At 49.1% G+C, this 22,010-nt stretch overlaps 1 long non-coding RNA gene across 2 annotated transcripts; it reads right to left on the bottom strand.

The window, feature by feature from the left end:
• Window positions 1-496: 496 nt before the first annotated feature.
• On the bottom strand, window positions 497-11,789 carry LOC120536563. 2 transcript variants are annotated; one of them, XR_005635150.1, is made up of 3 exons: window positions 10,956-11,789; window positions 9,427-9,551; window positions 497-3,430 (listed from the first exon to the last, which is right to left on the bottom strand). It is a non-coding gene; the product is annotated as an uncharacterized LOC120536563 (long non-coding RNA). The 2 variants fall into 2 exon arrangements; XR_005635149.1 differs by having other exon boundaries at window positions 10,960-11,789.
• Between the last annotated feature and the right edge of the window lie 10,221 nt (window positions 11,790-22,010).

Below are 22,010 nucleotides of genomic sequence, written 5' to 3'. Positions count from 1 at the left end.
AATGGTCTGATAGACCAATATCAATGACCTGCTTTATATCAACTTTAAGTCCTTTAGTAATCACTGAGTCTAACGTATGACCTGCTTTATGTGTAGGCTGATTAATGAGTTGTCTCAAATCAAAAGAGTCCACGAGGTTCATGAATTCTTTTACTTTTAGATCAGACTGATTGTCGACATGAAAGTTAAAGTCGCCAACTATTAAGAGTGCGTCATAGTTAGTAATTAAAATTGACATTAAGTCAGAGAATTCCTCAAAGAAAGACGCGTTATATTTAGGAGGTCTATACACGGATAATACGAGAACGTGAGAATCTCCATGAATAACAATGGCGAGATACTCAAAGGACTTAAATTTACCAAAACTGACATCTTTACATTTTAACCGGCTCGAGTAAATGTTTGCCAATCCGCCCCCCTTTTCCCCTGGCGGTCGGCACGAGTAAAACTGTAATCCGGAGGCGTAGATTCGATTAAAACAGCCGCCCCATTTGAATTAAGCCATGTTTCATTTAGCGCAATAAAATCAATCTTTCTATCACTAATAAGATCGTTTAAAAAAAATCTGCTCGAGTCTCACCACAGTCCTAAGAGATAAGGATTTCAGTTAAGAAACTGGACTGGTCAAACTGGAGAGATTCTCAAATAAGTAAACAGGCGCCGGTCAAAGAAAAATAAAACAAAACCCGTCCATCCAGATCCGAGAGGTGACACGTTCTCTCTCTGTGTACCCACAATAGGGCAGCAGACACTTGAGAAGCGCATTACAGCCTGGAGGACCTGAGCCTCTTAGACTGTGAGAGTCCGGGAGAGGAGGCACGGGTTACTATGGTGTGAAACATAACGTATGGGGGAATAGCGGGAGGGAAAGTGAGATGATAATAATGCAGGTCATCATAGTCGTTGAAGCCAAGCACGGTCGCAGCTCGGTCCTTTAAATGTTCGAAGCGCTGCGCTAGCAAACCTGCAGCTGATGCTGTGTAGAGGAGGGAGTACAGTGTGCAAGAGTGAGTTTATTTCCAGGAGAGAATTTCTGAAGTTTGGCTGCGTTCCCAAGCTGTAGCGGTCACACTCCCACCCTCAGCTCTGTTCACAACTTCGTGAACTACTAAACCGGGCATGGCTAACCGAGACAGGACATCGACATTGACGAGCGCAGAACCGGGATGATGACAGACAATTAAATGAAACATCTGCAAGCTAACAAACCAGCTTGTGTGACGGGAGTGTGTATCATATTGTCTGCAGGGGGGTCGTGATCAGTCACCAAAGTAAATTTATGCCACCACAACTAATAACGAACTCCCCTTTGATCAGCCTCCATCCGTTTAGCTGCCCTCCTGTCCAACGTCCCTGACGGGTGCGATCACACACTTCCCAGGGTCACCCATTGGCCCCAGCCACCTTTGACTCCACGCTCTTCCAACCACCGCGATGACAAACTCTCCAGAAATAACCCCGTCGGTCCATGGCCACCTTCAACTCCACGCTCTCCGAACCACAGCGATGACAAACTCACAAGAAATAACCCCGTCGGGCTCTGGCCACCTTCGGCGCCACGCTCTCCGAATCACCGCAATGACAAACTCTCTAGGGATAACCTCGACGGGGCTGCTTTCTTCCCCCTTCCAGGCTGACACCTAAAGTATAAATGTAGCTGTGCCGCTGCTCTCTCTTTACTTCTCTCCAACGAGACACAGGACTGTTGAAGGAAACAAAATACGAAAACAAACTGCGTGACTGAACAATGACGATGGCTGTGGCTGATGAGTCCTCCAAGGGAGTTCGTTCCCCAGCACATGTGCTCATAGAAATGGGCACTGAGTTGGATCACAAGCCCAAGGGACAGCAATCAGCTTTCCTTCTAAGGCTCCTCTTAATGATTGTTTGTGCTACTTACACCGTCATGTTCAGCTTGGTCTTTGACGAATCACACGTCATTGCCAAGTGTCTTGTCCGACTTGCTTCTAAAGTGATGGAACATATCCATGGCACCTTGAAAAATAATCTGTCACTTCAAATGACTAATGCCAGCATTGCACGGGCACTTCAGCTCATGGATGTCATTACTACTGTCACACCGCTGGCTCTGTCTGCTGTTTATTACCCTGATAAGGAGCCCAGGTGTGTGGTGGCGGTGCTTTATCTTGCAGACATCCTCCTCTGGCGTAAATTTAGTGCCTAGTTGAGTGAAATAAAAATTGATTAAACTTTGCTGGTTGTTACTGTTTTAGTTTCCTGTCCTCCATTTGTCCTTTCTTGAATATCAATAAACAGGCAAATATTGAAGCTTCAGTAGGCTCTGGAGATCCACGTGTATCCTCAAGGGCTGATTCTCTGGTTTGAAACTCGTTGGTTGTCAGGGTAGACACTGGCAGTATAACAGCAGCTGTGCCAATGCTGCCACCCTAGTGCAGCCCAGAGAGACACCCGGGCTGTGAGCAGAAACAAAACACGAAAATAATCTGCGAGCGTAAAGAAATGTAATGGCTGGTCCTTCCAAAGGCCTTTGTTCTCCAGCACTTGAGCTCATTGAAATGGACACTGACTGCGAGACACCGGACATGATGGCTCGTCCCCTTAACTAACTCAGTAAGACTCCGCTCGAGTCTCAGCACAGTCCTAACAGATAAGGATTTCAGTTAAGAAACTGGACTGGTCAAACTGGAGAGATTCTCAAATAAGTAAACAGGCGCCGGTCAAAGAAAAATAAAACAAAACCCATTCATCTAGATCCGAGAGGTGACACGTTCTCTCTCTGTGTACCCACAATAGGGCAGCAGACACTTGAGAAGCGCATTACAGCCTGGAGGACCTGAGCCTCTTAGACTGTGAGAGTCCGGGAGAGGAGGCACGGGTTACTATGGTGTGAAACATAACGTATGGGGGAATAGCGGGAGGGAAAGTGAGATGATAATAATCCAGGTCATCATAGTCGTTGAATCAAAACACATTCACTGTAGCAACCGGTGAAACAAACACACAAAGCTTTGTGCCACAAACCCCATGAGGACACTTACCTCATACAAATGTGAGCAAATGAGAACCTTATCCAGCTTTCTGGAAAGATCTTTTGAGAGGCGGAGCTACTGCATGGCTTACTTATACAGCAATACCTCATTCAGAGAACACAACAGGTCTGGAGTGAGGAAGGACAACCTGCGCTGGTCGAGAGACCTGAGGAGATAGCAACACCCTTCCGATGGAGAGCACAGTCCAAGACGATCTGTTATTGAAATAATTCACATGCCATCCACTTCAGGGCTCCATTACAAGTCCTCTGTGTGATTTCTCTGTGTGTGCTGTTTGTCTTCACCGGATAAAGACGACAAGTGTGGAACTCGAGTTGGCATCTGAAGTGGCAGGTGGAGCTGCTGAGGTGCGCAGTTCTCAGTGCAGGAAGTCGGTAACAACTCATGCCACTAAAAGCCTGAAAGAAGACAAAACCAACAATATCTTAGCCTGAACCACAGCCAGGGCGTTGTGAGCCCTTCAGGCTGGAAAAATTTGGACAAATCACTTTGAATTGGCCAAGGAGCTAAAGGAAAAACAATAAATAAAAAGAAATGGAAGTTTTCTTCTCTGTCATTGGTCACGTTTTTTATTCATTCTTTACATTTTCTATACCGAGCCATTCAGATACAATGGGACAAAGGTAAGTGGAATGTGGCATAAGGCAGGGAACAACCCAGGATGGAACAATCACGGACATCATCAGCCGTTTCACTTGTCACGAGGAGTGCAGAGTCTGCAGGGCTGAAGTGTCCACAAGTGCCAGTCTGCCATCTGTATGGGTGAAAGGAGTTCTGAAATGTGTTAACTGGTGTGTGCTGCACTTCTATCTATCTATCTATCTATCTATCTATCGTCGTGGCGAAAAATTGTCACCAAGGGGCTTTTTACCTGAAAATGAAGGCTGTTAGGACACAGGATAGGCAAACAGAGTTTTAAAGCTTTATTGCAATAAATCAACAACACGGACTCAACCCAATTCGGCCGAATGAGATTGAGCCCCGAACAGTTCAGCAATCGAAGTTTATATAACAATTTCTTATCACTCCGACCTCGCTAAATTAGCTCATTTGCTGTTTTTCTCTGACTCCCTTCTGCACCTGTCCGGCCAATTTCTCGGGTTCTCATGGGAACCATCATTATCTCCTGACTTTCCCTGCAGCTGGGTCTCTGTTATTTAACTGTCTATTGTCCATTTCTAGTTTCTGTTTTTGCTTATTTCTTTCACTGGCCAATGCCAGTACAGACATTCTTCTTCCATTTATGGGCTTTCCTCTCGTCACTTCCTCTTTCTCGGACTTTCAAGCTGGTTTATTTGGTGCCCAAAGCTAAGCTTTAATAAAAATGAAATATGGCGTGTGCTTTTATTTGATCATTTGTTTGGCATGCTTGATTTGGCTTAATCTCTGCGTTAATTTAAATATATTTTTCTCTCTCTCTCTCTCTCTCTCTCTCTCTATATATATATATATATATATAGATAGATAGATATATTTATGCTTGTGCTTGAACATACTTTTTTTGTTATTCATGCATTACATCATTTTCACCTTGTTTACAGCAAAAGCCTTTTGCTGATTCACCAGTCCAGCTGATTTCTCACATGATTACCAAGGCCACCTTGTTCTTAGCTTTCTATGTTGTCCACACAGGTGCACAGGCAGTTTCTATGCATCATTCCTGTCCTGTCCTTTCCCACACTAGTAATTCTGCTTCATGCCTAAAAAATAATGCAATATGGCTGATTTTTATTTAACTATTTGTTTGACTTTTCGTATTTGCTTGACATTCTAATTTATGCTTAATATAATGTTTCAGAAGCTTTTAATTACTTTTATGGCTATTTATGCTAATATGCAATTAATGCTAATATATACAATTTTCTCTTCTATGCTATCTATCTATCTATCTATCTATCTATCTATCTATCTATCAGATAGTGCCTTTTACATCTATCTATCTATCTATCTATCTATCTATCTATCTATCTATCTATCTATCTATCTATCTATCTATCAGATTGTAGCTTTTGTTCTTTCTATTCAATTTGATATCAATTTAAAATGCCACCTTAACAGAACTGCAATTCTTTTCTCAACCTTCACTCTCCACAATGTGCTCCTCCCACCTGCCAGTCAAATGCCCTCCCACTGCCTCTCTCCTAAACCACACCCAACTTGTTTATTTGGCTCCTCCCTCCACTCTTCTCCAGGTGGTTCAGCTGCTCATTCTTGTTCGTCAGTTGTAGGATTCGCATCGTCTCCTTATGTGCTTCTGACAATGAACATTCTGGCCAAGTTAAGGGGTCGTCGTGACCTCCGGTTTTCCTGGAGTCATCCTCTTGTTGTCTTTTATGTGTGAACTGTGAGTGCATATGAGGCCCACTTACAAAAGTAACTTTAAAAGATAAGGATCAGATGATGTGTTACATATCCCACCAACTCAAGCAGGAGAGTGTGGTGTTATGGGTCCACAGCTCGCTCAGCAAAGGCCGTTTTTTAAAATAAATAATCACCGCACTCACGGCGGCTTAGTGAGGGGGCGTAGTGGCCGTAGCAAGCCAGTGGGTGATCTGCGGTGTGGGTGTTTCTCACCTAGTGCACAGGTGAGGGACTGCCCACATCCGTGATTGTCCCTGTGGCTAATGTGCTGTAGCTGCTATGGCCCCTCGCAATACAAAAGAAGCGCGAGTCGGCTAGGGAGGGTTCGAAGAAAGAACAGAAAAATTTGAGGAAAAAAGAAACGAAAAGGACGGAGGTTACAGGGAGCGAAGGAGAAAGTCGGTGCGAGAGAGAGTGAGACAAGCAGCGTGTGGGCGAGCGAGCAAACGAGCACTCATGGGCAGCTGTGAGGAAGTCTGGGTGTTAGGCCGACACCGAGGAGTTGGAGATGAAGTCGCTCCCGCTGAGCGATCAGGTAGCGGGAGTGACCAGGGAAAAGCGACTGGCCGCGGAAGGCAGCGGGAGTCGGGAGGCTTGGTGGTGGATTCCCCAACGTGTGTGTCCTGGCCTTTGGGTGTGAACCAAGTCTCGGGACTGGGATGAGTGCCAGACCGAAGCCAGGGATCGGGAAGTCTCCAGTTTCGTGTGGATAGAAAGGTCAGCTGTATGGGAGAAGCAGGTGAGACACTAACAGGAAAGAAGCACCGAGCTTGGCATTGTCTTTTGTTTAATAAACTGCTTCCTGTAGAACGTTTCAACCTCGTTTTTAAAGGATTGTTTTTGTGTATTTTTTAACCTCCACATTTGACTTTTAACGATTATTTATTTACAACAACAACAACATTTATTTCTATAGCACATTTTCATACCAAAAGTAGCTCAAAGTGCTTTACAAGATGAAGAATAGAAAAATAAAAGACACAGTAAGAAAAAAGAATAAGTCAACATTAATTAACATCGAATAAGAGTAAGGTCCAATGGCCAGGGTGGACAGAAAAAACAAAAAAAAACTCCAGACGGCTCGAGAAAAAAATAAAATCTGCAGGGGGTCCAGGCCATGAGACCGCCCAGTCCCCTAATGCCCAGTTTAATGACTCTTTTTGGAATCGCTGCACTTTATGGACACTTTGAATATTTTTGTTTGTTGATTTGATTTTAATAAAAGCACTTTTGCACATTTGAACCATCCCCTTGCTCAGTTGTTGCTTTCACTGTCGAGCTCATCTCGGTGACATTATCGACGGTGTTGAGTTCAAGGGCTCCCGAACAGCGAGGGGAGCATGGAGCTGAACCCACATCATCACAGAGAGAGGGGAAAATGGAGACCATGTAGGCATCATGAGGAGACTAGCTGGATGGAAATTTGTACCTAAAAGAGAATGTCTTTGGGGATATAGTGAGCATGACATGATATTATGGGGGACTTAGACCACCTAAATTATGCCTTGGAGTCAGGCCTTGTGGTACATATCACCTCAGCTCGAATAGGACGTAAACAGACCATGTAGAGACTGGGAGTATGGAATTTACAAAGTGTTACAAAACCTCAGCTCCACTTTAAATGGAGATTTGTGACTTTCAAATGGCAGTTGTGGTCTTAAGTGATTTGTGGCTTTAAAATGGGAGTTGTGGCATTGAAATGAGAAATTGTGCCCTGAAGTGAGTTATAACTTTTAAAATGGGAGTTTTGTTATTAAAATGTGGGACTGCGACGATAAAATGAAGGGCTGTGGCTGTAGAAGGGGAGTTGTGGAGTTAAAATGGGACTTTTGGCGTTAAAAAGGCAGCAGTGGTATTACAGTGGTAGTTTTGGACTTGTGGTATTAGAGTTGGAGTTCGGGAGTTGTGATAAGACATTTATGGTATTGGACTTGTAGTATGAGAGTTGTGGAATTTGAGTTGTGATATGAAACTTATGGAATTGAAGTTGTGGGATGAGAGTTGTAGTATGGGAGTTGTTATATAACACTTTCGGTATGAAACTTGTGATGTGGGATTTGTAGTATGGGAGTTCTGGGAGTTGTGGTACGGGAGTTGTAGTTTTGGAGGTGTGACATAAAGTATGTTAAGGTTCTTATGGTAATGGACTTGTGGTATGGCACTTGCAGTATGAGAGCTGTCGTGTTCAAATGAGAACAAGGCGTCTTAAATGAGCTCCTCAACTCTGAAAGGGCCTTGTACTGTCTTAACCAGGGCCTGCTTAATTCAGGGTCCCCAAGGTGAAATGCCCACGACTAGAGCTGTAGAGGCAGTATGCTTTATTTATTGATTTATTGATTTATTTATACACACATATCAGAGAAGGTTTTATCTGTCAAATCTTTGTTTTGCTCCGTTAAGTTTTCGGTTCTGTATGGACTGTCTGAGAGTTCTTCTTAGCTAGCTAGCTAGCTAGCTAGATAGATAGATAGATAGATAGATAGATAGATAGATAGATAGATAGATAGATAGATAGATAGAAAGAAGTGAAAGGCACTATATAATAGATAGATAGATAGATAGAAAGAAGTGAAAGACACTATATACAGTAGTAGATAGATAGATAGATAGATAGATAGATAGATAGATAGATAGATAGATAGATAGATGGAAGTGAAAGGCACTATATAATAGATAGATAGATAGATAAAAAGAAGTGAAAGACACTATATACAGTAGTAGATAGATAGATAGATAGATAGATAGATAGATAGATAGATAGATAGATAGAAAGAAGTGAAAGGCACTATATAATAGATAGATAGATAGATAGATAGAAGTGAAAGGCACTATATAATAGATAGATAGATAGATAGATAGATGGAAGTGAAAGGCACTATATAATAGATAGATAGATAGATAAAAAGAAGTGAAAGGCACTATATACAGTAGTAGATAGATAGATAGATAGATAGATAGATAGATAGATAGATAGATAGATAGAAAGAAGTGAAAGGCACTATATAATAGATAGATAGATAGATAGATAGAAGTGAAAGGCACTATATAATAGATAGATAGATAGATAGAAAGAAGTGAAAGGCACTATATACAATAGTAGATAGATAGATAGATAGATAGAAGTGAAAGGCACTATATAATAGATAGATAGATAGATAGATAGAAAGAAGTGAAAGGCACTATATACAGTAGTAGATAGATAGATAGATAGATAGATAGATAGATAGATAGATAGATAGATAGATTGATAGATAGATAGATAGATAGATAGATAGATAGAAGTGAAAGACACTATATACAGTAGTAGATAGATAGATAGATAGATAGATAGATAGATAGATAGATAGATAGATAGATAGATAGAAAGAAGTGAAAGGCACTATATACAATAGTAGATAGATAGATAGATAGATAGATAGATAGATAGAAGTGAAAGGCACTATATAATAGATAGATAGATAGATAGAAAGAAGTGAAAGGCACTATATACAGTAGTAGATAGATAGATAGATAGATAGATAGATAGATAGATAGAAGTGAAAGGCACTATATACAGTAGTAGATAGATAGATAGATAGATAGATAGATAGATAGATAGATAAAAGTATAACCTCCATTCAACTTCAAATAATTACGGTAGTGATTCACACTTAATATTTTCAATCTGAACCAACATAATTCTTTTTATTTTATTGAACCCACGATTTTTAAGTTGAGGCAAATCATTTAATGATTGGGTGCAATTCACTTGTTTTATACTGAAGTAAATGTATTTTTTAAGTTGTTACAATTTAAATGGCTTATTGGTCGTAACCTGTTTTAATGCTATTAGAAATATTATGAACATAACACATTCCAGTGCTGTACTTTTTACATTTATTTCAAAATCTAGTGCAAATACTCAAACATTTTGCAGTGTAAATCTTAAATATACAACAAAAAATTATTAAACGTTTCTACAGCTTTCTTGAAAGTTTGTTTTATTACGAGTTCTTATACTTAAAACGAACAGCTGAGAAACAGAGTTACTTACCAGAAATCCTCCGTTATAAAAGTCTGCTGCTGAAGATGACCAGACCTGGACAGCCACGTCCACTCCACTCAGCTAAGTGATCTTCTTGTCTGGCAGTTGGAAAGCCAACACACTGGAAAGTTCAACTGGAAGAAAATATAAAGGGCTCTTCACACACAGCACACGAACGACCTAAAATATTAGGTTCACTGAAATAGTAATTTATGTTGATTCCCTCCACCGTAACTTACTTTGGTACAAACACATTTTTTTACTTTGATTGAGATCTGAAACCAAATATTTTAAGGTACAGCACTAAATGACTAAACTTAAGTTGCTTGAAAGAGAAAATGTACGTTGAATGAGCACCATTAATGTCCTACTGTTTTCAGTGTATTCCTGTCACGGTCTTATTGGTTTCCTTTTAAACATTTTTATTACTGTCATGTTTTGTTGTAATTACATCTGCTTTTTATGTACTAATTTCATGGCTTCATTTTGTTAACATTACTTATCATTCCATCCATCCATTGTCCAACCCACTATATCCTAACTACAGGGTTACGGGGTCTGCTGGAGCCAATCACGGCCAACACAGGACGCAAGGCAGGAAACAAACCAACGGCATACTCATCATTCCGAATTGAAGTGAAAGCAAAAAATCTGGAAACAAAAAAAATAATAAAACAAACAAAAACAAACGTAGCCACTAGAGGGCGGGCTCGACTCGGAGATAACCAATCGAAGCCCACGTACTGACAGGCCTGCTACAACCCGTACAATCAGTGAAAATAATCGTACCGTGTTTATATGTCCATGCATCTGGGAAACTGTTAAAAAACGTCATTTAAAAAACTTCCATAAAGCACTAGAGGTGGAGTCCAGAGTCATTACAAAGAGAACGTTTTCATCACAACAATAAAATAGCATTTTTTTTAAAATCGGCTTTGTTTGTTTGTTTTTTTTTTTAATTGGAAATGTAAAAAAGGCTCGTGTACCTTTAAGGCGCTGACGCGTGGTCACGTGACAAGCGGTGACGTGTGCAGTGAGCGCGTCAGTCTGAGATGTACCTCGTAAAAGCCAGAACTACGCTACAGAAAGTTTAAGTTTGTGCGTTTTTTGATCAAATGTAAGTTCTTATGTAGATATTTAGAAGTCAGTTAGAAGAGTTAAAAGTTAGAGAGAAGAATGTTCTGAATTAGTAGTTAGGTTAATATTTTACGTTACTTAGTGTGTTTATTACTATTACCGTAGATTCCATTAATACCATTCAGTAAAGTAGAGGATGTACCCTGTTCTAATATTGATTCAGTCTGTAAATTATTCTGATATTGCAATAAATCTTTAAGAGATATTATGTATTAATATGGATATAAACCTGATACGTTACCACATTGAAACTGTAATTGCAAATACCTTACATTGAAAGTGTGTACCTATGGTGCCACCTATTGGACATTGGTGTATTGCATAGTGAAATAACATTTATAAATGTACTTACTAAATGTCTTATTTTGTTGCTTGCCTGTTAGAACCACACACATACTCACCTACCTGAACAGTTGTTTCAACATTCAAGCGATGGTCCTGAAATGGTTAGGTTAGTTCCTGTGTTCTCACCGACGTATGTATTGCAAGTCAGACTTCTCAACTTCCTTTCCAACAGTACCCGAAAGGGCACATGAATTGTGCAAAATCATTCTGCACAATCTGTGCAGGCCACTTCAACATGGAGTCCTTTGAAGGAGAGGGCTGAAGACCACCTGCCCGGGCGGGGGACCCCGGTAATGGTGAGCACCCCAGCTAACGCAGACAAGAGCCAGACCCACCAGCTCGCACAGCCACTGGGACAGGACAGCTGTGAGTGGATTTGGGCCTTGCAGTCGCACCCCTGGACTTAAGCCCTTGTCTGCCTTTATCATTTCTGTGTCCAAGCATGTCTGTCGAAGAAGAATGAAACACCGAGACAAAATGCCATGACTCGAGCGCCGGGCGGGCAGCTAGGTACCTGAAACTGATACAGTCTGGACTGAAGACCCAGGCCTGTGTTTGGCTCCAGTCAACGGGATCCAGCCTGTCTTTGGGGTCCGAACCACCAGCCTCAGCCTGTCTTTGGGGTCCGAACCACCAGCCTCAGCCTGTCTTTGGGTCCAGTCCTCTTCTCAGATGTTGCGGTAGCAATCAAGCAAATGAACGAGCAGAAGGAGCAGATGCCCAAGCCTTCAGGTGAGTCACGTGCCGCGACGCGTCTCACGGTCGGAGCTGGCGGGGAGGGGCAGACTTCGTGACTCATCCCCAGATGCCGCCCTCATCCACTACTGTCCTCGTTCCTGGCTTCGTAGCTTGCGTGCCAGCACGGGCCCTACAGCTCTCCAAAACAACCGGGTCTGGTCCATCGATCTCAGCCTGTCTTTAGGGACTGGACCACCGACCTCAGCCTGTCTTTGGAGTCCAGACCACCAAGCTAAGCCTGTCATTGTTATCCGGACCACTAACCTCAGCCTGTCATTGTTGTACGGAACACCGGCCTCAGCCTCTCTTTGGGGATTGCACCACCGAGCTCAGCCTGTCATTGTTGTCCGGACCACCGGCCTCAGAGAGCCAGAGACCACCGGACGCAGCCTGTCTTTGGGGTCCGGAACACCGGCCTCAGACTGCCTTTGGGGTCTGGACCACCGAGCTCAGGCTGTCATTGTTGTCCGGAACACCGGACTCATCCTCTCTTTGGGGACCGGACCACCAGCCTCAGCCTGTCTTCAGATCCAGCCAGTGGGCTCCTGCCTGAATTTGGGGTCCAGACAAACAGCCTCAGAGAGCCAGAGACCACCAGACTCAGCCTGTCTTTAGGTCCGGACCACCGAGCTCATCCTGTCATTGTTATCTGGACCAACGACCTCAGCCTGTCTTTGGGGTCTGGACCACCGGCCTCAGCCTGTCTTTGGGGTCCGGACCACCGGCCTAAGCCTGTCATTGTTGTCCGGACAACCGGCCTCAGCCTGTCTTTGGGGACCGGACCACCAGCCTCAGCCTGTCTTTGGATCCGTTCCTCTTGTCAGATGTGGCGGTAGCAATCAAGCCTCTCACGCGCGCGCAGCGTTGGTCGGAGCTGGCGGGGAGGGGCTGACCGTGACTCATCCCCAGATGGCGCCCTCATCCACTACTGTTCTCGTTCCTGGCCGTAGCTCGCGTGCCGGCAGACAGCTCTCCAAAACAACCAGCTCAGCACCCACCTACGCGCAGGCCGCGCTATCCAATGACTCTTTGGACTCGGCGTCCTTTGTGTCAGTCTGTGTGTTGTCCACAGCCTGTCTCTGGTTCTAGACAGTAGTCCTCAGCCTGTCTTTGGGGTCCGGACCACCGGTTTCAGCCTGTTTTTGGGGTGCGGACCACCAGCCTGGGCTACAGCCTGAGTTTGGGGTCCGGACCACCAGCCTCAGCCTGTCAGCCTGTCTTTGGGGTCTGGACCACCGAGCTCAGCCTGTCATTGTTTTCCGGACCACCGGCCTCAGCCTGTCTTTGGGGTCCGGACCAACACCTTAGCCTGTCTTTGGGGTCCGGATGACGAGCCTCAGTCTGTGTTTGGATCCAGCCAGTGGGCTCCAGCCTGAGTTTGGGATCCAGACCACCAGCCTCATACAGCCTGAGACCACCATACTCAGCCTGTCTTTGGGGTCCGGACCACCGAGCTCAGCCTGTCATTGTTGTCCGGAACACGGACTCAGCCTCTTTGGGGACCGGACCACCAGCCTCAGCCTGTCTTTGGATCCGTTCCTCTTCTCAGATGTGGCGGTAGCAATCAAGCAAACGAACGAGCAGAAGCAGCAGATGCCCAAGCCTTCAGGTGAGTCACGTGCCGCGACGCGTCTCCCGGTCGGAGCTGGCGGGGAGGGGCTGACTTCGTGACTCATCCCCAGATGACGCCCTCATCCACTACTGTTCTCGTTCCTGGCTTCGTAGCTCGCGTGCCGGCACGGGCCCCACAGCTCTCCAAAACAACCAGCTCAGCACCCACCTACAGCAGGCTCGTTCCTGGCTTCATCGCCGCGCGCTATCCAATGACTCTTTGGACTCGGCGTCCTTTGTGTCAGTCTGTGTGTTGTCCACAGCCTGTCTCTGGTTCTAGACAGTAGTCCTCAGCCTGTCTTTGGGGTCCGGACCACCGGTTTCAGCCTGTTTTTGGGGTCTGGACCACCGGCCTCAGCCTGTCTTTTGGGGTACGGACCACCAGCCTCAGACAGCCAGAGACCACCGGCCTCAGCCTGTCTTTGGGGTCCGGACCAGCACCAGCCTCAGCCTGGCTAGCAGCCTGAGTTTGGGGTCCAGACCACCGGCATCAGCCTGTCTTTGGGGTCCAGACCAACACCTCAGCCTGTCTTTGGGGTCCGGACCACCGCCTCAGTCTGTGTTTGGATCCAGCCAGTGGGCTCCAGCCTGAGTTTGGGATCCAGACCACCAGCCTCATACAGCCTGAGACCACCATACTCAGCCTGTCTTTGGGGTCCGGACCACCGAGCTCAGCCTGTCATTGTTGTCCGGAACACCGGACTCAGCCTCTCTTTGGGGACCGGACCACCAGCCTCAGCCTGTCTTCAGATCCAGCCAGTGGGCTCCAGCCTGAGCCTGTCATTCTTGTCCAGGACCACCTGCCTCAGGCTGTCGTTGAGGGTCCAGAGACCCCGGCCTCAGCCTGTCTTTGGGGTCCAGACCACCGGCCTTAGCCTGTTTTTGGGGACTGGACCACCAGCCGCAGCCTGTCTTTGGGGTCGGATGACCCTCAGTCTGTGGACTCAGCCAGTGGGCTCTAGGCTGAGTTTGGGATCCAGACCACCAGCCTCATACAGCCTGAGACCACCATACTCAGCCTGTCCTTGGGGTCCGGACCACCGGCCTTAGCCTGCCTTTGGGGTCCGGACCACCGAGCTCAGGTTGTCATTGTTGTCCGGAACACCGGACTCATCCTCTCTTTGGGGGACCCACCAGCCTCAGCCTGTCTTCAGATCCAGCCAGTGGGCTCCAGCCTGAATTTGGGGTCCAGACAAACAGCCTCAGAGAGCCAGAGACCACCGGACTCAGCCTGTCTTTAGGTCCGGACCACCGAGCTCATCCTGTCATTGTTGTCCAGACCACCGACATCAGAGAGCCAGAGACCACCAGCATCAGCCTGTCTTTGGGGTCCGGACCACAGGCCTCAGCCTTTCTTTGGGTTCCGGACCACCGGCCTCATCCTGTCTTTGGATCCAGAAAGTGGGCTTCAGCCTGAGTTTGAAGTCCAGAGCACCAGTCTCAGCCTGAGAACACCAGACTCAGCCTGTCATTGTTGTCCGAACCACCGGCCTCAGAGAGCCAGAGACCACCGGCCTCAGCCTGTCATTGTTGTCCGGACCACCGGCCTCAGCCTGTCTTTGGGGTCCGGATGACGAGCCTCAGTCTGTGTTTGGATCCAGCCAGTGGGCTCCAGCCTGAGTTTGGGATCCAGACCACCAGCCTCATACAGCCTGAGACCACCAGACCCGCAGGCCGCGCTATTCCCTGATTCTTTGGACTCGGCGTCCTTTGTGTCAGTCGGTGTGTGGGCCACAGCCTGTCTCTGGGTCTAGACAGTAGTCCTCAGCCTGTCTTTGGGGTCCGGACGACCGGTTTCAGCCTGTTTTTGGGGTCTGGACCACCAGCCCAAGCATTTCTTTGGGTTTGGCCAGTGGGCTCAAGCCTGAGTTTGGGGTCTGGACCACCGGCCTCAGCCTGTCTTTGGGGTCTGGACCACCGGCCTCAGCCTGTCTTTGGGGTCCAGACCACCGAGCTCAGCCTGTCATTGTTATCCGGAGCACCAACCTCAGCCTGTCTTTGGGGACTGGACCACTGGCCTCAGTCTTTCTGTGGGTCAATCAATCAATCAGAGTTTTTCAAAAATACAAACTGACCCAAGAGATACACACACACATAAATGAGTTTCATGTATTTCGTTTATTTCTCCACTCTGCACATCTGTGTAATCTGCACAGCAACAGTGGGACTTGAATGTCCAAGTCTCATCCCGCCCACAGTTCAGGGTCTTTCTTTCCTGCTGTAGATGAAGATGGCAACCCTGAGGGAAACGTCGACAAGTCGAACCAGCGCCACCGCGAAGCTCCTTCTATGATTGAAATAAAAAGTCAGGACCAGGACAGCACTGAAGACATCGACGACCCAAAGTGCCAGGGCGGCTGCGGGGTTTGTAGTTTGAATTTCCTCTGCCAGAATTTCCTTCAGACTGGTATGGGCATTTTCCATCATCTTAGGAACAAGTTGGTCGAGACCCCTGATGATGACGTTTGACTCGTCCAACATGAAGGTGGAAATCAGTATATAGATGAAACATACGATCAGCCAAAAGAACTGAGGGTAGAAGACCTTCAAAGACGGCTCTTGTCCCTGAGGGTTGGGGTCTATCTCGACCACCGTCTCAGTGGAGTTATGTAGTGGATGGCCCAATGAGCCAGGGGTCTCGAAGCCAGTGCCCATTTCAAAGACCTCAGTTGACACAGCAGAGCAAAGTCCCTTCTGGTATTTGTCAGTCAAAGCCGGCATCTCTCAAGGAAGTGTACCAGTGTGTTCTACTGATGCAGAGGCTTGTCTTTATGTGTGTGTGTGTACTCGTGGGAGTCCACATCCACCCTCTAACGAGGAGTCTTAATGAACTCAATAGAGCCGGTTCAGTTTGGGCCTGCTCAGTTCATGGACCCCAGGGGGTCTCCGAACCACCAGCCTCAGCCTGTCTTTGGGGTCCGGACCACGGGCCTCAGAGAGCCAGAGACCACCGAGCTCAGCCTGTCATTGTTGTACGGACCACCGGCCTCAGCCTGTCTTTGCGGACCGGACCACCAGCCTCAGCCTGTCTTCAGATCCAGCCAGTGGGCTCCAGCCTGAATTTGGGGTCCAGACCAACAGCCTCAGAGAGCCAGAGACCACCGGACTCAGCCTGTCTTTGGGGTCCGGACCACCGGCCTCAGCATGTCATTGTTGTCCGGACAACCGGCCTCAGCCTGTCTTTGGGTACCGGACCACCAGCCTCAGCCTGTCTTTGGATCCGTTCCTCTTGTCAGATGTGGCGGTAGCAATCAAGCAAACGAACGAGCAGAAGCAGCAGATGCCCAAGCCTTCAGGTGAGTCACGTGCCGCGACGCGTCTCCGGTCGGAGCTGGCGGGAGGGGCTGACTTCGTGACTCATCCCCAGATGACGCCCTCATCCACTACTATTCTCGTTCCTGGCTTCGTAGCTCGCGTGCCGGCACGGGCCCCACAGCTCTCCAAAACAACCGGCTCAGCACCCACCTACGCGCAGGCAATGACTCTTTGGACTCGGCGTCCTTTGTGTCAGTCGGTGTGTGGGCCACAGCCTGTCTCTGGGTCTAGACAGTAGTCCTCAGCCTGTCTTTGGGGTCCGGACCACCGGTTTCAGCCTGTTTTTGGGGTCTGGACCACCGGCCTCAGCCTGTCTTTTGGGTACGGACCACCAGCCTCAGACAGCCAGAGATCACCGGCCTCAGTCTATCTTTGGGTCCGGACAATAGGCTACAGCCTGAGTTTGGGATCCGGACCACCGGCCTCAGCCTGTCTTTGGGGTCCGGACCAGCACCTCAGCCTGTCTTTGGGGTCCGGATGACGAGCCTCAGTCTGTGTTTGGATCCAGCCAGTGGGCTCCAGCCTGAGTTTGGGATTCAGACCACCAGCCTCATACAGCCTGAGACCACCATACTCAGCCTGTCTTTGGGGTCCAGACCACCAGCATCAGCCTGTCTTTGGGGTCCAGAACACCGGCCTCAGCCTGTCTTTGGGGTCCGGACCACCGGCCTCAGCCTGTCTTCAGATCCAGCCAGTGGGCTACAGCCTGAATTTGGGGTCCAGACCAACAGCCTCAGAGAGCCAGAGACCACCGGACTCAGCCTGTCTTTGGGGTCCAGACCACCGGTCTCAGCCTGTTTTTGGGGACCGGACCACTGGCCTCAGACTTTCTTTGGGGTCCGGACCACCGAGCTCAGCCTGTCATTGTTGTCCGGACCACCAGCCTCAGCCTGTCATTCTTGACCGGACCTCCAGCCTCAGCCTGTCTTTGGGGTCCGGATGACGAGCCTCAGTCTGTGTTTGGACACAGCCAGTAGGCTCTAGGCTGAGTTTGGGATCCAGACCACCAGCCTCATACAGCCTGAGACCACCATACTCAGCCTGTCTTTGGGGTCCGGACCACCGGCCTTAGCCTGCCTTTGGGGTCCGGACCACCGAGCTCAGGTTGTCATTGTTGTCCGGAACACCGGACTCATCCTCTCTTTGGGGACCGGACCACCAGCCTCAGCCTGTCTTCAGATCCAGCCAGTTGGCTCCAGCCTGAATTTGGGGTCCAGACAAACAGCCTCAGAGAGCCAGAGACCACCGGACTCAGCCTGTCTTTAGGTCCGGACCACCGAGCTCATCCTGTCATTGTTGTCCAGACCACCGACATCAGAGAGCCAGAGACCACCAGCATCAGCCTGTCTTTGGGGTCCGGACCACAGGCCTCAGCCTTTCTTTGGGTTCCGGACCACCGGCCTCATCCTGTCTTTGGATCCAGAAAGTGGGCTTCAGCCTGAGTTTGAAGTCCAGAGCACCAGTCTCAGACAGCCTGAGAACACCAGACTCAGCCTGTCATTGTTGTCCGAACCACCGGCCTCAGAGAGCCAGAGACCACCGGCCTCAGCCTGTCATTGTTGTCCGGACCACCGGCCTCAGCCTGTCTTTGGGGTCCGGATGACGAGCCTCAGTCTGTGTTTGGATCCAGCCAGTGGGCTCCAGCCTGAGTTTGGGATCCAGACCACCAGCCTCATACAGCCTGAGACCACCAGACCCGCAGGCCGCGCTATTCCCTGATTCTTTGGACTCGGCGTCCTTTGTGTCAGTCGGTGTGTGGGCCACAGCCTGTCTCTGGGTCTAGACAGTAGTCCTCAGCCTGTCTTTGGGGTCCGGACCACCGGTTTCAGCCTGTTTTTGGGGTCTGGACCACCAGCCCAAGCATTTCTTTGGGTTTGGCCAGTGGGCTCAAGCCTGAGTTTGGGGTCTGGACCACCGGCCTCAGCCTGTCTTTGGGGTCTGGACCACCGGCCTCAGCCTGTCTTTGGGGTCCAGACCACCGAGCTCAGCCTGTCATTGTTATCCGGAGCACCAACCTCAGCCTGTCTTTGGGGACTGGACCACTGGCCTCAGTCTTTCTGTGGGTCAATCAATCAATCAGAGTTTTTCAAAAATACAAACTGACCCAAGAGATACACACACACATAAATGAGTTTCATGTATTTCGTTTATTTCTCCACTCTGCACATCTGTGTAATCTGCACAGCAACAGTGGGACTTGAATGTCCAAGTCTCATCCCGCCCACAGTTCAGGGTCTTTCTTTCCTGCTGTAGATGAAGATGGCAACCCTGAGGGAAACGTCGACAAGTCGAACCAGCGCCACCGCGAAGCTCCTTCTATGATTGAAATAAAAAGTCAGGACCAGGACAGCACTGAAGACATCGACGACCCAAAGTGCCAGGGCGGCTGCGGGGTTTGTAGTTTGAATTTCCTCTGCCAGAATTTCCTTCAGACTGGTATGGGCATTTTCCATCATCTTAGGAACAAGTTGGTCGAGACCCCTGATGATGACGTTTGACTCGTCCAACATGAAGGTGGAAATCAGTATATAGATGAAACATCCGATCAGCCAAAAGAACTGAGGGTAGAAGACCTTCAAAGACGGCTCTTGTCCCTGAGGGTTGGGGTCTATCTCGACCACCGTCTCAGTGGAGTTATGTAGTGGATGGCCCAATGAGCCAGGGGTCTCGAAGCCAGTGCCCATTTCAAAGACCTCAGTTGACACAGCAGAGCAAAGTCCCTTCTGGTATTTGTCAGTCAAAGCCGGCATCTCTCAAGGAAGTGTACCAGTGTGTTCTACTGATGCAGAGGCTTGTCTTTATGTGTGTGTGTGTACTCGTGGGAGTCCACATCCACCCTCTAACGAGGAGTCTTAATGAACTCAATAGAGCCGGTTCAGTTTGGGCCTGCTCAGTTCATGGACCCCAGGGGGTCTCCGAACCACCAGCCTCAGCCTGTCTTTGGGGTCCGGACCACGGGCCTCAGAGAGCCAGAGACCACCGAGCTCAGCCTGTCTTTGGGGACCGGACCACTGGCCTCAGCCTGTCTTTGGGGTCCGGACCACCAAGCTCAGCATGTCATTGTTGTCCAGACCACCGATCTCAGAGAGCCAGAGACCACCGGACTCAGCCTGTCTTTGGGGTACGGACCACCGGCCTCAGCCTGTCTTTAGGGTCCAGACCATCAGCCACAGCCTGTCTTTAGGGTCCAGAACACCGGCCTCAGCCTGTCTTTGGGGACCGGACCACCAGCCTCAGCCTGTCTTTTGATCCGTTCCTCTTGTCAGATGTGGCGGTAGCAATCAAGCAAACGAACTAGCAGAAGCAGCAGATACCCAAACCTTCAGGTGAGTCACGTGCCGCGACGTGTCTCTCGGTCGGAGCTGGCAGGGAGGGGCAGACTTCGTGACTCATCCCCAGATGCCGCCCTCATCCACTATTGTCCTCGTTCCTGGCATCGTAGCTCACGTGCCGGCACAGGCCCCACAGCTCTCCAAAACAACCGGGTCTGGTCCATCGATCTCAGCCTGTCTTTGGGGACCGGACCACCGGCCTCATCCTGTCTTTGGATCCAGAAAGTGGGCTTCAGCCTGAGTTTGAAGTCCAGAGCACCAGTCTCAGTCAGTGTGAGACCACCGGCCTCAGCCTGTCATTGTTGTCCAGACCACCGGCCTCAGCCTGTCTTTAGGGTCCGGACCACTGGCCTCAGCCTATCTTTGGGTTTCGGACCACCGAGCTCAGCCTTTCATTGTTGACCGGACCACCGGCCTCAGCCTGTCTTTGGGGTCCGGACCACCGAGCTCAGCCTGTCATTGTTGTCCGGACCACCGGACTCAGCCTGTCTTTGGGGTCTGGACCACCAAGCTCAGCCTGTCATTGTAGTCCAGACCACCGGACTCAGCCTGTCTTTGGGGTACGGACCACCAGCCTCAGCCTGTCTTTAGGGTCCAAACCATCAGCCTCAGCTTGTCTTTGGGTCCGTTCCTCTTGTCAGATGTTGCGGTAGCAATCAAGCAAATGAACGAGCAGAAGCAGCAGATGCCCAAGCCATCAGGTGAGTCACGTGCCGCGACGCGTCTCACGGTCGGAGCTGGCGGGGAGGGGCAGATTTCGTGACTCATCCCCAGATGCCGCCCTCATCCACTATTGTCCTCGTTCCTGGCTTCGAAGCTTGCGTGCCGGCACAGGCCCCACAGCTCTCCATAACAACCGGGTCTGGTCCATCGATCTCAGCCTGTCTTTGGGGACCGGACCACCAGCCTCAGACAGCCAGAGACCACCGGCCTCATCCTGTCTTTGGATCCAGAAAGTGGGCTTCAGCCTGAGTTTGAAGTCCAGAGCACCAGTCTCAGACAGTGTGAGACCACCAGACTCAGCCTGTCATTGTTGTCCGGACCACCGGCCTCAGTCTGTCTTTAGGGACCGGACCTCCAGCCTCAGCCTGTCATTGTTGTCCGGACCACCGGCCTCAGCCTGTCTTTGGGGTCCGGATGACGAGCCTCAGTCTGTGTTTGGATCCATCCAGTGGGCTCCAGACTGAGTTTGGGCTCCAGACCACCAGCCTCATACAGCCTGAGACCACCAGACCCGCAGGCCGCGCTATCCCCTGATTCTTTCGACTCGGCGTCCTTTGTGTCAGTCGGTGTGTGGGCCACAGCCTGTCTCTGGGTCTAGACAGTAGTCCTCAGCCTGTCTTTGGGGTCCGGACCACCGGTTTCAGCCTGTTTTTGGGGTGTGGACCACCGAGCTCAGCCTGTCATTGTTTTCCGGACCACCGGCCTCAGCCTGTCTTTGGGGTCCAGACCAACACCTCAGCCTGTCTTTGGGGTCCGGATGACGAGCCTCAGTCTGTGTTTGGATCCAGCCAGTGGGCTCCAGCCTGAGTTTGGGATCCAGACCACCATCCTCATACAGCCTGAGACCACCATACTCAGCCTGTCTTTGGGGTACGGACCACCGGCCTAAGTGTGTCTTTGGGGTCCACACCACCGAGCTCAGCCTGTCATTGTTGTCCGGAACACCGGACTCAGCCTCTCTTTGGGGACCGGACCACCAGCCTCAGCCTGTCTTCAGATCCAGCCAGTGGGCTCTAGCCTGAATTTGGGGTCCAGACCAACAGCCTCAGAGAGCCAGAGACCACCGGACTCAGCCTGTCTTTGGGGTCCAGACCACCGGCCTCAACCTGTTTTTGGGGACCTGACCACTGGCCTCAGATTGTCTTTGGGGTCCGGACCACCGAGCTCAGCCTGTCATTGTTGTTCGGACCACCAGCCTCAGCCTGTCTTTGGGGTCCGGACCACAGGCCTCAGCCTGTCTTTGGGGTCCGGACCACCGGCCTCAGCCTGTCATTGTTGTCCGGACAACTGGCCTCAGCCTGTCTTTGGGGACCGGACCACCAGCCTCAGCCTGTCTTTGGATCCGTTCCTCTTGTCAGATGTGGCGGTAGCAATCAAGCAAACGAACTAGCA

The sequence above is a fragment of the Polypterus senegalus genome, chromosome 10 (genome assembly GCF_016835505.1).
Source record: "Polypterus senegalus isolate Bchr_013 chromosome 10, ASM1683550v1, whole genome shotgun sequence".
Classification (NCBI taxonomy): Eukaryota; Metazoa; Chordata; class Cladistia; order Polypteriformes; family Polypteridae; genus Polypterus; species Polypterus senegalus.
The sequence above is the reverse complement of the archived record's forward strand: the minus strand, read 5'-3'. Positions and strand labels throughout refer to the sequence as shown.